Source organism: Pollicipes pollicipes, unplaced genomic scaffold (assembly GCF_011947565.3).
Source record: "Pollicipes pollicipes isolate AB1234 unplaced genomic scaffold, Ppol_2.1 Scaffold_6138;HRSCAF=7277_pilon_pilon_pilon, whole genome shotgun sequence".
Taxonomy (NCBI): domain Eukaryota; kingdom Metazoa; phylum Arthropoda; class Thecostraca; order Pollicipedomorpha; family Pollicipedidae; genus Pollicipes; species Pollicipes pollicipes.
In genome coordinates this window covers 4540813-4560082 of record NW_023596818.1, presented here as the reverse complement: position 1 = coordinate 4560082, position 19270 = coordinate 4540813, and the positions used below count along the sequence as shown (strand labels likewise).

Sequence of the window (19270 nt, the reverse complement as noted above, 5' to 3'; positions counted from 1 at the left end):
GGACGGTCTGCTCTAGCCTGGCAGCATCACACATTGCAAGTAATGTTTTGGTGTAATGTGTGCTTTTGAGTGTGAGAGTCTGCGCTCATGCGTTGCCTTTGTTTTCTTTATTACACCCCGGCGGTCGCGGCGTCTGAACACTGCCCCGCCCCTGCCCCCCCCCCCCCCCGACGCCGCAGATCTGATCGTGCAGGCCAAGTCGGGCACGGGCAAGACGTGCGTGCTGGCGGTGCTGGCGCTGGAGCTGCTGGCGGCAGCAGCGCCGTCCGGCCGCTGCCAGGCGCTGGTGCTGGCGCCCACGCGCGAGGTGGCCGTCCAGGTGGCTCAGGTTGTGGCTGCCATCGGGTCGCACGTGCCGGGTAGGTGGCGCCACTGGCGCACCGCAGCTCGGCCGCGCTGGGTTATGCGAGTTCCCTGAGGGGCTGGCTGTGGCGAAAAAGCCCGCGAGCTGACCCACGGGTGGGGGGGGGGGGGGGGGAGCTGCAATTTGAAGGTTGGAAGGCAGCTGCTCTGTGTGGTGTTAATTATGTGGTATTTATTATCTTCTTATATTGGTTTTACCACACATATCAGAGGTGGCCACGTCGCCGTGCCGCCTTTGGCAACTCGTGCGAGCTTGTAACGTCTCCGCTTCAACCGTCCCTGTGTGTGTCCAGGTCTGGCGGTCCACACACTCATTGGCGGACTGCCGCTTGCGCAGGACGTGGCCAATCTGCGGGCCGCTGCCAGGTCGCCGTGGGCACACCAGGTGGGTGCAACGCTAGAGCTCGCCTGCCTCCTTCCCCCTCCCCGCCCCCAGTCCCCCGACCTTGTTTGTTGGGAAGGGCGAGGCACTGGTCAGGGAGTGTGGGGACTGACACTGAGGACGTTGTGCAAAGAACAGAGCTCCGGCCGGCGCAGCAACGGTTGAAAATTTACACTGGTTTTCAACGCAATCAAGTGAGCTTCATAAGGTAGCTCGCTAAAGGCGTGTGTTTTTTTTCTTCTTCGAAAGCTGCAGGTACAGACATGCCTTACATGACTGCGTGCAGGCGTCGCATGCGAAGAGTCGTACCGAGGACGTGTTTGCCTAAAACGTGGTCACTCAAATGACTAGTTTTGAACGCTGGAGGGTGCCCCCTTTGGACATCTACCATCGAATAAGTCCCGGCCTCTCAGGGGCTCATAGACGGGAATGATGAACCCCTCCCTCCCTACCTCCCAACCGCTGCAGGTCGCGTGCGTCAGCTGGTGGACAGCGAGGCGCTAAACACGGACGCCGTCCGCCTGTTCGTCATGGACGAGGCCCGACAAGCTGATGGAGGACGCGTTCGTCGACGATATCAAGTGAGGCGCCGGCACTAGTGGAGCGGTCGCAGTGATGTCCTGCCCACGCTTGGTTGGCTCGGAGACTGGGCAACTTGGACGTGCTGGAGGCAGTTATGTGTATGGTCTGTGCCTGTTATGGCACCTGTTGTTTTTGTCTGGTAGACATGCTCCTGGTCTTCTGGTGTTTTTTTGTGCATATTGGTTGTGTCGAAGTCTTTTTTTTGTCACGAATCGCGTCTGGGAAACCATCCCTCACGGGATTTTCAACTTCATTTGGCACGCCCGCACTGCAATTATTTGATCGGGAGAACCCCAGTCTCCGCGGCAGTCAACGCTGCCGCATTCGCACTGCTGAAGTAACTAGATCGAGCTCAGATCGGACCCACAGAAGATCAGAGGACGTCACCTGAACATCCTAACTGCACCGAGCGTTAGAGCAGGCGTTGCTCAGCGCTGGTAGTGCCCTCTCGTACGCCCCAACCACTGTATCGGTTACCAGGTTTCTGCCAGGCATGCGTGGGCGATATGCCGTCGGCTCGATTTTTAAGGTATAGGATTTGCGCGTTGTTATACCTCGTACATCCCTACACCTATCTTCAATACATCCCTATTGATCCCCATCCCTATGCCTACCTATCTGGATCTGGCGACCGTCGATTCGTCAACTCGTCTTCTGAGCGGTCTGATTTGCACAGAGCGAAACAGGGTCATGCGTTGCCTCGTTGCCAAAGGTGCGTGGTCCAGCTGACCAACTTGCCCCACGCTTTCAGCTTCATCTACTCCACCCTGCCAGCCAGCAAGCAGATGGTTGCTCTGAGCGCCACCTACCCGGAGACGCTGGCCGACCTGCTGGCGCGGTACATGCGCACACCGACCTTCGTCAGGTCTGTGCTCTGAGTGCTCCTGAGTTCCCGGTTGGACGGAGTCGTGGGCCATCTTTTCGTCACCGCACGCACGATCCAATGTTCTGTACTGGCTGTTCATTGAGGTTTTCGACCGACATAGGTTTCAGGAACTTTACTGCTGATTAGTCCCATGATTTTTAAAGTTGTCGAATGGGCAATAGTTTTGTAGTTTTTAGTGTTCGCTGAGCGCCAAGGCGACATCAGCGCTAAGGTCGGTCGAGGGTCGAAGGCAACGATGTCGTTTACGAAGGTGGTACTGGAGTTGCAGGCTATCTTGGAACTGACAATATGTGCAATGATATTTGGTTTTGAGATGGGGGTGTTAACGTGTCATTCATTTTATCTGTAGATATCTCGTAAAAACGCCCTATCTTATGAACCTTGTCGTTATTCTAGCTGGCTTCATGTCCGAATCTTCCTGTTTGATGTGTCACTGATGTCCGCCCTTCAAAACATACGAACCGTTTGGTGTGAGAAAGTCCAGACTAACCGTCGACGCTGGTTTGACAGACTCGGCAAGTCCTCATCCGCCCTGCTCGGCATCCGTCAGTACGTGCTGACCGTGCCGTACCAGCCTTTGGTGCAGAAGCAGCTGAAGCTCAAGCTGGACGCGCTGGTGCACCTGCTTTCCACCGTCAGCTTCACCCAGTGTCTCGTCTTCTCCAACCACCAGACGAGGTGAAGGGAGATGCTTCACCTGGTGTTCGTGTGGAGCCCTCGCTGACCGATCAGGGATCTGCCAACGATCTACTGCATGAGTTTGTCGGTTCACTAAGATAGCCCAAGGGCTGAGAGTAACGAATATTTTGATGTGTGGTGCGCTCGCGCACACTGGAACTTGCCGTGGGCAGCTTCGTTTCGTGTATGTTCTTGCTGTGGGCAGCTTCGTCTCGTGTATGTTCTTGCTGTGGGCAGTTTCGTCTCGTGTATGTTCATGTATCCCTTCCATGTCTGGATACGTAGAGCGGAGTGGCCCCTCACATCCCTCTCCGACAGCGCGAGTCCCATAAGGCTCTTTTGCGGCCGGAGTTTTTGGTTGTTGTTGTTGTTGTTGAGTTGCGACCGGAGAGAGCGTTTTTCGTCCATGATACAGAGACCTGGCCCGTGTTAAACCTTGGCACAGTGGATACGCGTGCACCAGCATCGCCGTCATCATCACGTCCTGCGTCTCCAATCCACGCTCTTCCAACCTCGGTCCGCTGTCTCGACAGGGCGGAGACGCTGTCGACCCAGCTGACGGCGCGCGGCTGGCCGAGCACCCACCTCTCCTCGGCGCTGAGCCAGGAGCGCCGGCTGGAGGCGCTGGCCCGCCTCACCTCCCTCCGCTGCCGCGTGCTGGTCGCCACCGACCTCGGCGCGCGCGGCGTCGACAGCGAGCACGCCGACCTGGTCGTGCAGCTGGACGTGCCGTGGGACGGCGCCACGTACCCTGCACCGCGTGGGCCGCGCCGGTCGGTACGGCAGTCGCGGCGCAGCCGTGGCGCTCGTGGCTGCCGGCGAGGAGGAGCGGCGGCTCGCCACCGTGGCCGAGGCGGCCGGCGTGGCGCCATTGCGGCTGCCGGAGAGCCTGCCGCACGATCTGAAGACGTGCACGACGGAGGGATGGGCGGAGTTCGTAGTGGAGGGTGAGGAACCGGCGGCAGGCGAGGAGGCGAAGGCGAACGCGACGAAGACGAAGGTCAATGGGCACACCAGGCCGGCGGCGGGCGACAGCTGCGGGAAAGTCGCGAAGAACGCCCCCCACAGAGTCCAGTGGTGGACCTCCCGCTGACGCGCCTGACGCGGGCGGCGCCTCAGCGCACGCACCAACCCGCCCGGGCGGGCAGTCGCCAGACGAACGGAGTCCAACGGGGGGTGAGCAGGCGCCGGGGACGCGGCCGGCGCCGGAGGCGGACGAGGCGGCGCCGGCCGGGGGCGGCGGCGGACGGAAAATCCGCGTGGCGCGCCGCCGCCGCCCACCGCCGCCCGTGCCCGACCAGCGGGCGGAGGGGGCGCGCCTCGAGGCGGCGGCGGACGGCTGGGAGCGTGCGGTGGCGGGGCGGGGGCGACGGACGCCCGGCCGGCCTCCCCCACAGCCGGAGCGCGCGCCGGAGGGCGACACAGGCGCGCCGCGGCGCGACCGCGCAGTGGCGGCAGACGATGAGGTCTCACGAGAGGAGGCTGTGTGTGAGGCGGCCGGGGCCGGCGGCCAAGCGGCAGTCTGAGGACCAGCTGGCGGGTGGTGATGTACCGCGACGCCGCCAGGACTGGGACACGCCGAGGCGCACGGGGCAAGCGGCCGGCGCGCGTGCGGACACGGCGGCGGACAGCGACAGCGGAGACAGCTTCTCGGCGCTGCTGGAGGCATACAAGCGAGATCAGGAGCGGCAGCGGGACGACTGGAGCTCCGGAGACGGAGATGGAGACGCGCGGGAGGGGCGGACGGGGGTGGTAGCGACGGATGGAGACGGAGACGGAGACGCTGGGGAGATGCGGGCGCACGGCGGGGCTGGAAATCAGACTGCTCCCCAGCTGGAAGGTGGGCGAGAGACACTGGATGCGAGTATAGAGGAGACGATGCACGTGGACGAGGCACGCTTGCGAGAGGTCGTGGGCAAACTACATCCGCGCAGGGTGAATTCTCTGACTGAAGAGGATCTCGCCACACTGGCTGAGTATCTGAAGTTCAAGCAGGATGTTGACGCGAAACGTTACGGAAAGATAGTCGCTTCAATGCGCAAGCGCGGTGTCGGCAAAGTGCTTTCCCGATTCGGCGATAAGGTCGAGACTACGCTTACAGACATCATGGAGAGCTTCACACTTCACATTACCGGTCCTGTCGCCGCCGTCAAAGCGACCAAGCGTGCCGCAGTGCCTCAGCACAGTAAAACCGAGTCGGAAGTAATTTCAGCTGGTCGTCAACCTGTTGTAAATGGACAAGCGGTCAGTGCTGGTGTCAGAGCTCCGTCTGCCGGTGCTGGTGCTACCTCCCTGGCCCGACCGCCCGCTGCCGCTGCTGGTGGTGCTGGCGCGGCATCCGCCGGCACTGCCACCTGTGCGTCACCAAACGCGGATGGCGCCATCTGCGCTCCGCCTTCTGTCAGCGTCGTCCGCGGTGCTATTCCTAACAACGGCAAGAATGTGAGCGGCACCACCTCCAAGGCAGGACCCGCGGTAGGTGGCGCCACCGGCGACGCCGATGCAGAGATCCGTCAGCTGGCGACCACGGAGGAGGAGGCGGCCTCATTCCAGCGCCAGCTGCGCCGCCAGGTGGCCGAAGAGCGGCTGGCGCGCGCCGCCGCCCGCCAGAGCCCGCGCCCCGACTCGTCGAGCGGCGAGGTGTCGGACGACGAAGCCGAGGACGAGGACGAGGGCGAGGACGAGGAGGCTGGGGCTGTTCAGGGAACCGACGTGCCCCACGAGGGCGGAGCGGGTGACGCCTGGCGGGGTGAGGAGTGGGGGCCCGGCACGGGTCCGCCGCCGTGGGCCCCGGGCGGACCCCCACCGGGGGCCGGCGGCCCCCCGTCGGCCGGCGCGGGGCACCCGGGGAGCTGGGCCGGTGCGGGAGCGGGAGACTGGACGGGGCCGGGTCCCGCGAGCGGTGCGGGTCAATCACCTCCCTGGGCTGGGTACGGACCGCCAGGGAGCGGGTACCCGGATCCGAGGAGCGCTTATGTCGCTCAGGGACACGCGGCGTATCCGAACCCGTGGTCGGGTTATGGCCATTGGAGTCGGGGTGAGTACGCGAACCCCTGGGCGTGGCGTCGTCCTCCAGGGCCGGATGAAGACCAGTATTCGTGGGATGCGCACCATCCGGCATGGCACGCGTCGTATCCGAGGCCCTGGACTAGCCGTGGACCTGCGAGTCGTGCTCACTTCTGGAGCTACTCAACTGGATGTAACTCTTCGTACCCTGAGTATCAGCACGGTTGGGGCGGGCCTGGTGCCGCGTCGGACAGGGGATACCCTGCGCAGCGCGACGACATCTCGTGGGAGGCTCTCCTGAGGACGTGTTATGAGCGTCAGACCAGGTACATCAAGCACATGTCGCGGTTCTTCATGGACTACCACGGACGGCAGGGATAGGAAGTGAATGACATCCTCGTGGACATGTGCTGACGTCATGTTTGTGACAGCAATGTGATAATTTCAAGAGGATGCATTTTTGGATAAAATGAGTTTGCGCTTCCGAAGCAGACCAATCGGAATTGTCGCCAAATCCGGGAACGACTTTCAAATTGTGACGGAAACCCTTCATCCGCCATAGCGGTGCGTGTTTGGTTAAACGCGGTGTTTGGCTCATCGTACGCAGCAGGTGTGCCGTGCGGGTATCCGCCCCAACCCCGGGTGTGTTCAGAGATTTAAGCTACTGATGTGTCGGGGATGCACAGCGCTGCCGCGTGTGGTTCGGAGGCCGCCACTGCCATTGTCTCACCCGGGGGAACATTTTGGGTGACAGACTATGGTGAAGCCGTCTTTCGACGCGCATGCGTCGTCTGAACCCACAGACTGACTTACAGGGCTTTTATCTCCGAGAAGTATTACTTGGGCTGGCTGTGTCTTTTTACACTGGGCTCTTCACAACAAATAACAAGAAAGGCAGATTTTCAACCCGGGCCATAACATGTGAGATTTCTCTGTTAAACTTAATCAGCACATAGCCATGCGAACAGAAACTTATCAAATCTATGAAACGGTTAACGCCCCTTTTCGGGGTGCAAGGGGCTGATGCAGGTTGATATTCAACTACACCATAAACTTGTCGCTTCGCTGCACCCAGAGGTATTACCACAGTGCTTTGATGACACTCATAACTAAATACGGCTTTGTAAGCAAATACGTGTTCTTTTGCAGTGGTAGATCATCGTATGACATTTGTGACTGAAGATATTGCACCTCCTCATCTAGTTCACTTATATGATCTATTGTTTGATAATGTAATTGTCATATGTAATGCAATCCGCTCGTGTAATTTATTGTACTTCTGACCTAATTCATATTCTATCTCGCCAAGTCACCCGCAGTCCGACCTCTGCAATTACATCCCTGGCTATCACCCTCTGACTAATAACTGCCAATCGGATGGGCGCCGCCGAGGTTTCAGACGGGGTTTCGTCGATGCCGTCGCGTCGCGGCGTGCTCTTGTTCGGCGCGGCGTGGCGGGACCGTTCGCTCGTTTTCCGTTGGAGCCAGCGGTGCCGCGGCTGTCTCGTGAATGCCTTAAGACTGTTGGCGGCGAGTCCAAGTCCGCTACGGTCCCGCCCCGGCGACAGAAAGTCTCCGTCAATCGACGGAGACTTTCAGCGCGCTAGCAGGCGGGCGGTCGCTGCATTGCGGCGCAGCAGTATGGTGCATTAGTGCCAGACCGGAAGTGAGGCACTTCCGGTGGATCCGCTTGCATCACGTCCGTTGTTCCGTTGTCTCTTTGCATCAGCTTGTGTGGCAGTACCGGGGTGGTTTGTCAAGGTCCAATGCTGGCGTCTGGCGCCCGTCTCGCCATCGATGTTCGCTGTCAGGCGCTGTACTGGATTTCTAGAGGCATTTGGCTGGACACGGGTAAACCTTTTAGGCTGTCGTGCTGGAAGTAGTCTGAGCAAGTTCCGTCTTTCATGGCATCGAGTAAAATGCTGCGTGAGTGGGGACGACGCGAATGGCTGCGTCTTGACGCCAGCGCGCCGAGTTTGCTCGCAACGTAGGGGACAAGAGAAATAATTTGCTTTAAACATTTGGAGGCCGTTTGGTTATCGAGGCGGGAGCCTGACAAGACCGGACCGACAGGCCTAGTGGCCTTTTATGATTCCCGATCACCATAAGGTGAGGTGAGGTAAGATAAGGTAGAAACAGGATCGTGACCGCGCTCTTTCCTGGGGCGTTGTGGCAAAGTGTGCGTAGAAAAAATACTATATCCCTTCTCTGAGCTGCTTCACGCCTGGTCATCTACAGAATACATTGGCTTCAGGCTTGATGAAGTGCAAAAATACTAAATAGGCCCAAGTAGTGTCACTATTTTTTTGGATGGCAATCCTTCGCCAGGTGACTAACTTAGTTTAGTCAGTTAACCGACGAGGGATTGGTCACCCGGTGAAGAATTGTCATGTGAAATAGAGTATTACTATTTGGGCTTATTTGGTATATTTTTCACTGTATTCGGGGTCACATCGCGGTGGACTACCCCACACACAACGGCGAACTGCCGCACGCAACGCCGACAGGGAGACTCCCTACGCGCCCCGAGCAGCACCTCTTATACTCCTTCCAAGCCCACCCGCAACCCGATCGGCGTGTGACTCGCCGGCGCCACCGCGTCCCACTCCACCGCGTCCACGGGCCAACGCCTCGCCCCTGAGCCGTGACCGTTTCCCTGCGTTAACACTGTCCTGGGGCATGATCTGTTGCCATACATGGTCCACCGCTACACTCACCCCTGATCTTCAAAGACCATACTCTCACACCAACGTTCATACTATCCAATCACTCGATACACTCTGTCCATAAAGTTTGCGCGGCTGTCGGCGCACACGCTGGCTGCGTCGCGACGGCATGGTCGCGACTTCTTCCGCCGGCTGCTCAGGGCAGGTCAGGATGCCCACCGGTTCCGTCCCAGTCGCCGTCGGTGCGTGCTCCGCGTTGTCCGGGTTGTCAGCGACTGCGCCAGAGGCCTCCTGGTGTGACGGGTCCGCGGATATAGGGGTCCGTCCTCCTTGTCACTGGCGTCGCGTCGTGATGCATCGCTGTACCGAGGCCGCAGGTCCCGCACTTGCCATGGTACGCCATCCACTTCGGCCGCTTGCGATGACACGATATTTATCATATTACATATCGGCAGCGGACATGTCTGAACGCAGCACCCGAACAACAGCAAGCCCGTCCCAGATAAACTGACGTCAGCTGCACATCACGAATAGGAAAATACTCACGAAACCAGTTTGTGCGTGGAATTGGAATCGCGTGGAAAAACCCGGTCAACGCGAGGTTCCGTGGCACGACTGATGCACATGCCCTTAGTACATATCACATACCAAACGCGGCCATCGAAGATCTCCTGTCAATCATCGTTAATGGCCTCTTACAATCGCTTTCACGCAACGGGTATTACGGTAACACACCACTATTCACCGCATTTTGCATTCGATCGCAAGGATTAAGCCCATACCTTTACAGACGCATGCTCCAACGTGCTTGCACTCGGTGGGCTTGGACATTGTGCTGTACACCTGGCTGCTTTCCACATGCAACTGAGGGGCTCAGAGGGCTCGAGGAAATTATGTGCGCTGATAACCTAACATAGACTGCCAGTAATACCTTCAGCAGCAACAACTGGGCTCGTCCGGGATTTGAACCCGGGGCCTCTCGCACCCTAAGCGAGAATCATACCCCTAGACCAACGAGCCGATAGCGCATGCTCAATTCTTCAAATTCTGGCCTGTGCCGTAACTTTCACTTCGTACTTTGGGCGGCCCAGAGCACACTGGCCACATTCACTATGGTCTAACAAGCTCGTGACGTCGAGCATGGGGAGTAACCAAGGAGTGCCCCGGCATATGTCCGGCTTATGTACATGTTAAGCTAGCGATTCATACAGCGATTTATTCAGCGACTGGTTCCGAATTCTCTGAAAAACGTCTCAAGAGCAATTATAGCACGAGAACATCGGAAATACCTTTATGTTGCAATATCAAGTAACCTTAGAGGTCAAAAGCTGCGTCAAAGTAAGAGAACTCGATATCACCAGCAATTTATCGGCCGATTTGCAGGCTGCAAGCATCAACATATTCACAAGCGCAAGAGCACGTCCGTCGAAAGGCACTGACAACTCAAAATCACCCTTCAAGCTCAACCGTGGACTCAAAGGACGGCAAATTCCATATTACCCCAAAATTACCAGCCCATTTTTAACTTGCAAACATCAGAATATTGACCAACGAAAAAACTAGCGTCTGTCAAAAAGTCCAGAATTTTCAAGGTCATCCTTCAAGGCTAAACGTGGGCTAAATGGACGGGAAACTCAATATTACCCATAAGTTACCGGCCGATTTTAAACTTGCCAATGTCAGAATATTCATCACAAGAAGAATTAGCGTCCATCAAAAAGTTCTGACCTTTCAAGGCACCGTTTATGGTCAAACGTAGACTCAAAAGGCTGAAAACTCAATATCACCCCAAAATTACCGGAATATTTAAACTACCCAATATCAGAATAATCACCACAGAAAGGACTACCGTCCGTCTACCGTCTACCGTCCGTCCGACTACCTACCGTCCTTAAAAAGTCCTGATTCCTGAAGGTCAAACACGGGCTCAAAGGACAGGCAGTCCAAATCAACCAAAAACTACCGACCAATTTTAAACTTACAAACATTACAATATTCAGCATGAAAAACTAGCTTTTGTTCAAAGGTCCTGGCCTCTCAAAGCCACCGTTCAAGGTCAAACGCGTGCTCAAAAGACGGGAACCTCATATCACCCAAGGATCACTGGCCTATTTGAGAACTGCAAACGTTAAAACATTCAAAATTTCAAGAGCTAGAATATTTATTTAATCATCACACACACACACAACATAACAATATTTAACACAAAAGGAACAAGCGTTCGTCCAAAAGTCCTGACCTCTCAAGGTCATCCTTCAAGGTCAACGTGGGGCAAAGAAGACGGAGAATTCATTATTATTACGGAGAATATTACCCCAAAATCACCGGCCGATTTTAAACTTGCAAATATCAGAATATTCACCACAGAAAGAACTAGCGTCAGACAAAAAGTCTTGAATTCTCAATGTCACCCTTCAATGTCAAAAACGGGCTTAAAGGACGGTGAAATTCATGTGAACCAGAAATTACCGCCCGATTTTAAACTTGCATATATCAGAATATATACCACAGAAAGGACCAGAGTCGGCCAAACTAGTCCTCGTTCGTTGAGCCCGCGTTTGCCCTTGAAGGTTGTCGTTGAGAGGTCAGGATGTTTTGACGGACGTCTAGTTCTTTCTGTGTTGAAAGTTCTGATCTTAGGAAGCTTAAAATCGGGCGGGAATTTTTGGGTCATGTTGAATTCCCCGTCCTTTGATCCCACGTTCGACACTAAGAGGTGACCTTGAGGAATCAGAACTTTAAACGGACGCTAGTTGTTTCTGTGGTAAATATTCTGATGCTTGCAAGTTTAAAATCGGCTGGCAACTTTTGAGCTCCCAGTCCTTTTAGCCCGCGTTTGACCTTGAAGGGTGACTTTGAGAGGTCAGGACTTTTTGACGGACGCCAGCTCTTGCACTTTTGAATATTTTGAAGCTTGTAACTTGCAAATCAGCCGTAATTTCCCGGTGACATCGAGTTCGCCGCCCTTTGACCAAGAATTTGACGTCGATGATCACATGATATTGCAAAATAAATGTCATTTTTTGCGCCATAGTTCACATTGAGACCTTTCTTGAAAGAAATCGAAACTCATCGCTGAATAAATCTCTGAATAAATCACCAGCTTCACGGACATATAGCTGTCTGCCCTGTGTCCTCCCAAAGAACAGGGCGACGTGACAGAGCAAGACACGCGAGGCAGGCAAAGCAGGATATGCAGCACATTAAGCCCAGAGCAGCACACTGGCCAGGTCGGGACCGACAGCAGGACAGAACGAAGGACAGGACAGGACGTAGCGGAACAGGAAATTGCTGAGCGTAGCGACGGACAGTACAAATAAAAGCACAAGACACAGTCCGGAATTGGAGAAAGAAGAATACGTTATGCTATTCGATTTATCAGGATTTGCGAGCTATCATTTGAAGCATGCAATGTCTTTCAGCACAGGACAATCTTAATTGAATTTAAAAGCTAGGTGCGATCGATTAAAAGTGCAATAAATTCAATGATGTGAGATCCAAAATTTGCTTCTTCAAAAATATTGCTGAAAGTCACAACAATGATTAATTCAAGTACACAACTGTCTCAAAATGACAGGTATAGATTGGTTGAACACATGCATTCGAACTTACAACAATGACCTTTTGAATGTCCCAGCACGCCGCATGCGCTCATAGGATATCGAACCTTGAAGTCAAAGAACGCATCGAATAGCGATCGTCTAAGTAAGTGGGGAAGACGGACTGCTAGGAACACCATTGATACAATAACTGGGCTCGTCCGGGATTTGAACCCGGGACCTCTCGCACCCGAAGCGAGAATCATACCCCTAGACCAACGAGCCGACAAAATGAATTGTAACGTCCTGGTTGCGAGGCGTGCTGTTAGTTTCACATCGCGAGTCGACAGCTCTGGACCCACTGTCCACACCCAGTGTCGTCTCACGAGCTCAAAGTGTAAGACACTCGTTATTAGTGCGGACATCTTGTGTAAACAACTTGGTAAACCGAAACCAGTGCAGAAAAAGGACTGAGCCAGGACAGGCCAGAAGAACCACCTTGGGGTGTTAGCCCAGGGTGGACCAACGTGCAGGGCGGAACGAAAAGGTACGCAGGGCAGATAGCAAGGAAGGATATCGGGCAGATGACTCCGAGCGAATGGCAGAGATCCAAACACTAAGGACAGGATCGAGAGAGAAAAGGCAGTGGACGAAGGAGGCAAAATACAGAAAGCAGATCAAAGATCCTTTCTGTCTTGCATGCCGTTTCACACAAATGCTGCGGCACGGTCACCCGGGATTGCTCTGGGAGCTACTTGCACACACTACTGCTGGATTACGAGTCCAGCATCTTTCCCCCTAAACCACGGAGACGGCTTTGTTCCATGCCCTCTGTCCTGTCTTCTCCTCTGTGATAACCTACCCCTCGTGCTGCACTGCCACTTGCTAAGCCCTGAACTCTCTGTCTTTTCCTGCCTCCTTTGTTTAGTCCTCTGTCCTGTCCTGTCTTCTGTCCTGATCAGTCCTTTGTTCTAACCTTTATTGCGTCTTCTGTGGTACCCTGAGCGTAGGGAACAGCACCCGGCGTGAAGCGCGAAGTCAACTTAAAATATCGGTTCCTCTCCACAGAACGAGCCACTTTCCAATTAAGTTGTTGCCATGCATCACTAGGCGGTTAATATTACCCATGCACACCAACGTGATCACAATGGCACTGGCCAAGCTCCGCTGCTGGGCATACGCTCCCCGGCGGAAGTGTGAAGCCATTGCTTAACGTCATAAGATGTGAGACGATGATGGGTGTGGCCAGTCTTCTCGAAGCTGTACATCGCGCGAGGTGAAAGTAAAGGCACGAGCCAAAATTGGAACGTTTAAGCGACCGTTGACCGCTTGTTGGTCTAGGGGTATGATTCTCGCTTAGGGCGCGAGAGGTCCCGGGCTCAAACCATCGCCTTCAAAGGCTGTTACTCGCCATCTGCAGCAATGAAGATTGGTGCACATGAGTTCCTGGAGCGCGTTGCGCTGCGCTAATGCTTATGGTGAAGTCATGCAAATAGGACACTAGTTAAACCCACCAGCTGTAAGCACATTCAAGTGCGCGGGTGTGAGGAAATATGGGATTCCAGAGAGAGAGAGAGAGAGAGAGAGAGAGAGAGAGAGAGAGAGAGAGAGAGAGAGAGAGAGAGAGAGAGAGAGAGAGAGAGAGAGAGATTTTGTTGTTCATGCTTTGAATATATATATATATATATATATATATATATATATATATATATATATATATATATATATATATATATATATATATATATATATATATATATACATATATACAAAGCATGAACAACAAATATGTTTCGAAAATTCAACTTCATTTTTTTTTGTCCAGCGAAAAGCAAGAATATTTTTGGAGGAGCCCCACCATGTCGCGTGGCCCCCTTTAACAAAATCCTGGGTCCGCCCGTGCATGATCCCGTGGCCACCCCCTCTGGATCCGCCCCTGGGGCGATGTAACAGAGCAAGACGTGGTAGGAGAACAGCACGTAAAGCATAGAGCAGGACATCGGGCAGGACTGGATCGATGACAGGGCAGAACCTAGGACAGAATAGGATAAGACGGAACAGGATACAGGAAAGCGTGGGGATTGGGCAGTGCCAAGAATATGACGGGACGAAACGCGGCATTAGAGAAAGAAGAAGACGTCATGCTATTTGATTGCTCAGCACCTGCGAGCTATTAATCAGGTGTTTAAAACATGCAATGTCATTCATCACAAAACATTGTTGATGCGATTCAAAATCTAGGTTTTAAAGTGCAATCAATTCAATCATGTTAGATCCAAAATTTGCTTCTCCAAAAATATCGCTGAAAGTTACGCTACTGACTGATTCCAAAATAATTAAGTACGCAACTGTCTCAAAATGACACTTTGAGATTTGTTGCCCACATCACACAGCACGCACGTCTTCGAACATACCACAGTGCCTCTTTGAATATCCCAGTACGTCGCATGTGCGTACTGGGACATTCAAAGACATATATACTGGGACATGGATACCGAAGCTGAAAGTCGAAGCACTAACTGAATAGCGATCGTGCAAGTCGGTGGGGAAGACGGAATACTAGGAGCAACGTCCATATCAATAACTGGGCTCGTCCGGGATTTGAAACCGGGGCCTCTCGCACCCGACACGAGAACTACACCACTAGGCCAACGGGCCGTCGACGTGTAAATAACGTGTTAGTTGTGTGCCGCTCTGTTACTTTAGTCGACAGCTCCGGACCCGCTGTCTGTACCCAGTAACGTCTCAAAATATCATACTGCAAGGCACTGATTATTAGCGCTCATTTTGTGATAAAAGACTGGTAATCCGGAAAACTGATGCAGAAAAAGACTGACCAGGCTACAAGGGCACGAGTGATAGCGCAGGCGGGACAACGTACAAGGCAAAGCAAAAAGGTGTGCGCGGCAGACGACAACGAAGGACTTGGGCAGGATCGAAAGAGAGGACAGTGGACGAAGCAGGCAAAGGGCAGAGAGCAGATCAGAGCAAGATCCGTTTCGTTTTACATGCCAAAGCACACAAATGCTGCGGCACGGCCGCCCTTGGTCGCTCTGGGACTCACCCGTGCACATTGCTGCTGGATAACGAGTCCAGCATAATTCCCTAGACCACCTGGACGATTTGGTTCCATGCCTACATTCTGTCCTGCGTTCTTGCGTGCCATAACCTATCTCTCGTTCTGCACTGTCATTTGTCAAGCCCTGAACCCTCTGTCCTTTCCTGTCCGCCGTCATTTATTCCTCTGCCCCGTCCTGTCTCCTGTCCTACTCTGTCCTTTGTTCTACCCTATATTGTGTTCTCTGTGGTACCCTGGCACGGGGAACAGCACACAACGTGAAGCGCGAAGTCAGCTTAACATATCGGCTCTTCTCCAGGGAGCAAGCCACTTTCTAATTAAGTTGTTTGCATGCATCACCAGGTGATTGATATGACCCATGTACACCAACGTGTTCACAATGGCACTGGCCAAGCCCCGCTGCTGGGCCTACGCTCCCCGGCGGCAGTATGAAGCCAATGTTTGACGTCATGAGATGGTGAGACGATGGTGGGTGTGGCCATGCTGCTCGGAGCTGTACATCGCATGAGGTGAAAGTAGCGGCACGAGTCAGAATTGGAACGCTTAAATGTCTATTGTCGGCTCGTTGGTCTAGGGGTACGATTCTCGCTTAGGGTGCGAGAGGTCCCGGGTTCAAATCCCGAATGAGCCCGGTTATTGCTTTCAGAGGCACCGTCTCGCCATCCACATCAATAAAATTGGCGCACATGACCTTCTGGTGCACTTTGCGCTGCGCTAATGCATGCGTAAAGCCATTCAAATAGTACATTAGTTCAACATAGCAACTGTAAGCACGTCCAAGTGCCCGGGCGTAAGCGAATATGGGACAGACCAGGGGCATGGACCTGCCACTGAACCTCGTGTTGGTCGGGCCGGCACAGTCTCGCGGAGCGGCGGGCCTTTTGGACAGGTCGACAGGAGTTTCATATTCGAATCAGATGATTGAGTGCATCACTTCGTCTGCGACAGGCTTACTGTTATTTGGGTCTTTGATTTGGGTACGTTCAGCGCTGTGACGGGATTTCCTAGGCGGGTGATGAATTAGTTTACAGCGAGCCCAGGATTGAAGACAGGGGCGGCGCAATCAAATTTTGATAGGGTGGGGTGGCGACGAGATCAAACAACGCTTATCACGATATTTGAGTGAAATGAGTGGCAAACCATGTGTTTCGTAAATGGCGTTCTCGCAAATGATCATTACTAAGTAATTTATTCCTACGCCTTGCGCTTTGCCACCGGTTAGGGCGGCTTATCACAATTTCGAAGCTTCTTCTCAGCACAGAGCATCCAATCACCAAGAGAATTCGAACAGCCAGTGTCGTCCAACGTTGACTGCGAACTCACAACGTTAGACTGCGAGTTCACGTACCGGCAGGTCGCTACGCCCTGAGAGGAACAGCTTGCGCTGTCCACCCGTTGCCGGAGCTGGGACCCGAGGGGGCGCCAGTCCCCTACACCGGCCGAACTCGGTGCCCCTGCGGGGCGAATGCACTTGGCTGACACCTGACATGTAAACTACGAAATTTGAGGTTAAGTGTAGTCTAGTCCACACTGCATGCTATATAACCAACGTATCCGGGTTGCGGGTGCGAGGTAGGACATGCTAGCGTTATAGCTGAGACTTAACAGAGATGGTCGGAAAACAGGTTACAGGAAAGGTATTGTTTGCTGCACTGCATTTGGTGGGCTCAAACGGCATATAGACGCAACAACAAACGACTTGCTGCTGGGCTATTCGGACTTTTTCCATACCATTATATATATATATATATATATATATATATAACATCTTGATTTGTAAGCCGTAAGTTGTACATCAAATGAGTCAATGCAAGCAATGGGTTGAAACTGAGTCGATTAAAAAAAATGTGGCACGGCTTGAGTCGTGAGCTGAATCGGATCCCAAAATCTGCGAGTTAGTTCTGAGCAGACTCAAAAAATTTGAGTCGAGCACAAGTCGTAGCGCGCCCACGGTTTGAGAGTGCCACACGCACCTCGCAGACGCATGGGCTATGCCTAATCAAGAGGGTTCTCAGGTAGATGCTGTTAGTGTTTGCGGTAAGCAAAAAGCTCAAAATAGCCCCACTGTGCGGTGTCGGTTTTGGATTTGCTCTCTTTGGGCTCTAGTTTTTTTAGACTCTTAGATGACAGGTTAGATGGGTTAAGCAAGATATTATTGGCCTTTTTAATCAGATGTGAACCCAGGGGCTCAGCAAAAACTGTAATGAATAATGCTTTATTTAAGTAGCCCATGACTGCAAAGTATGTTGTGCCGCGCAGCAGAATACCACTGACCGACCCAGGAGCAGGAGTGTTGTTTCGTATCATCCAGCTGTCTCTCCCCCCCCCCCCCCCCCCCTCCTCCATCGGCACAAGTAATGAGTTTGTGTGTCTGGGAATGTTTTTTTGCGCCACTTTATTTCTCCGACGATGAGAAAAGATTTCAAAACGTTGGAATGTACAATGGTCGACGGATATGGAATTTGGCGATCACAATCACATGATGCATAATGTGAGTAATTTTGGACGAACTATCTTTTGTCTTAACGATATGGCCGAATGGCAAGCCCTATCTTCCCGCTGCGTTTTCCCACCCGACGTGTCGGCTGTCTCCACCCACCGCTGTGCAGAGCGGCCCTGACACTGCCAGGCTAGCGGGCCGGCCGGCCGGCCGCCGGGACCCGGGCCGCACGTCTCCCTCCGCCTCTGCGCGGGCCGGGGAACTATCTCATCCCCACACCGGCTGCCTGGCGCCGGTGTGGGGATGCCGGCCTGAGAACGGTGATGGTGCTCACTCCTCATGGGGTAGCTGAAATACAAGGTTGTTGAGAAGGACGCTTTAAATGACGTTGGAAAAGGAGCGACGCATGTTGACAGCACTCCTAACACGATTTGTCATTTCATCATTCGCTTTCCGAGCTCGACGTGTGATTCACCAATTTCCATGCGCGCGGCGGTCTGCCTGTGTGTTCGCAGTACTTTATAAAAAAAAACAGCGCAGACGGCTACACGGATCGCCGTAAAATATGCGCCTACCTTCGTGACGATCCAAGGCACATGTTCACGCCAGTCTTATGCCGGGGTCGGTCATGGCGCCAGCGAGAGACGGGCCTGTGTTGATACTAAGCAGAGAGACACTTCGCTTACGTGGGGGAGACGAGATGTGCAAATAGCAAGTCATCAAAGATGTGTCTCAAACTAAACCGACGATGCAATAGCATCTCAACACGCAGAAGAGCGTCAAAATATATACGGACACTTATATATATATATATATATATATATATATATATATGTGTATATATATATATATATATATATATATATATATATATATAAATTCATTTATTTTCTCTTTTTCTCTTTGCTTTCTCTTTTCCTCGCCACGTTCGATCTGTCGACAGCACGTTCGTCGGCACCAATTACGACTGAGCGTACTCCTTCCGTCACGTAACCACAGAGCCACGTGGTTTGTGACGACACCAGCGGGCTGACGCTGCTGCCACGATTTTTTGTCAGTCCGTCAGCATGGAGAGAAAATACTACCAGGTCATATAAATCGCTCTGACAAGGAAACGCGAGTCTGACGTGGTAGCTCTTGCGTTTGCGAGTACGTTAGGTGGGTTGGGGGCTCTTGTCTATAATTTTGGGGGCATGAAACGTAAAAGAGAAAAGAAGAGTATTGAGCTGCCAAGAGTAGCTATGAGAAGGTGAGGGACAGTGATAAGTGTGGCATGTGGTTGCATTCCGAAGTAAAGTAATAGCGTCAGAGTACTCGTAAAAGATGGAGAACAGGAGCGAAACACCTTTCGTCTCGAACAAGAGCCTTGTCAATATAGGTGGGAGTTCAGTGAGAGAATGGGCTTCATGCCAGCACAAGTAGCCGTGACGAATCGATAGACCTTTCTTCTACAAAAAAGTGAGCAAACGCTCGAAAAGAGATGGTAAGAAATTGAAATGAGAGGGGAATGGGAAGGAGCACAAAACTTCCGGGTGGAACAGCTGGCAATAGTGCAGCGGAGGCACGCTTCCATGTACCACTTTAGAGGGAGTATGGCATGATCGGCAGTAAAGCAGAGTTAGTGATCTAAAGGAGTTAAAAGGTAAAGG

The 19270-nt window shown here is 53.2% G+C and overlaps 2 non-coding genes across 2 annotated transcripts; both read right to left on the bottom strand.

Moving 5' to 3' along the window:
• Positions 1-9511: 9511 nt before the first annotated feature.
• Positions 9512-9583, bottom strand: TRNAP-AGG (transfer RNA proline (anticodon AGG)). Its single transcript has one exon. It is a non-coding gene; the product is annotated as a tRNA-Pro (tRNA).
• A 2732-nt stretch (positions 9584-12315) lies between these two features.
• TRNAP-CGG (transfer RNA proline (anticodon CGG)) lies at positions 12316-12387 on the bottom strand. Its single transcript has one exon. It is a non-coding gene; the product is annotated as a tRNA-Pro (tRNA).
• Between the last annotated feature and the right edge of the window lie 6883 nt (positions 12388-19270).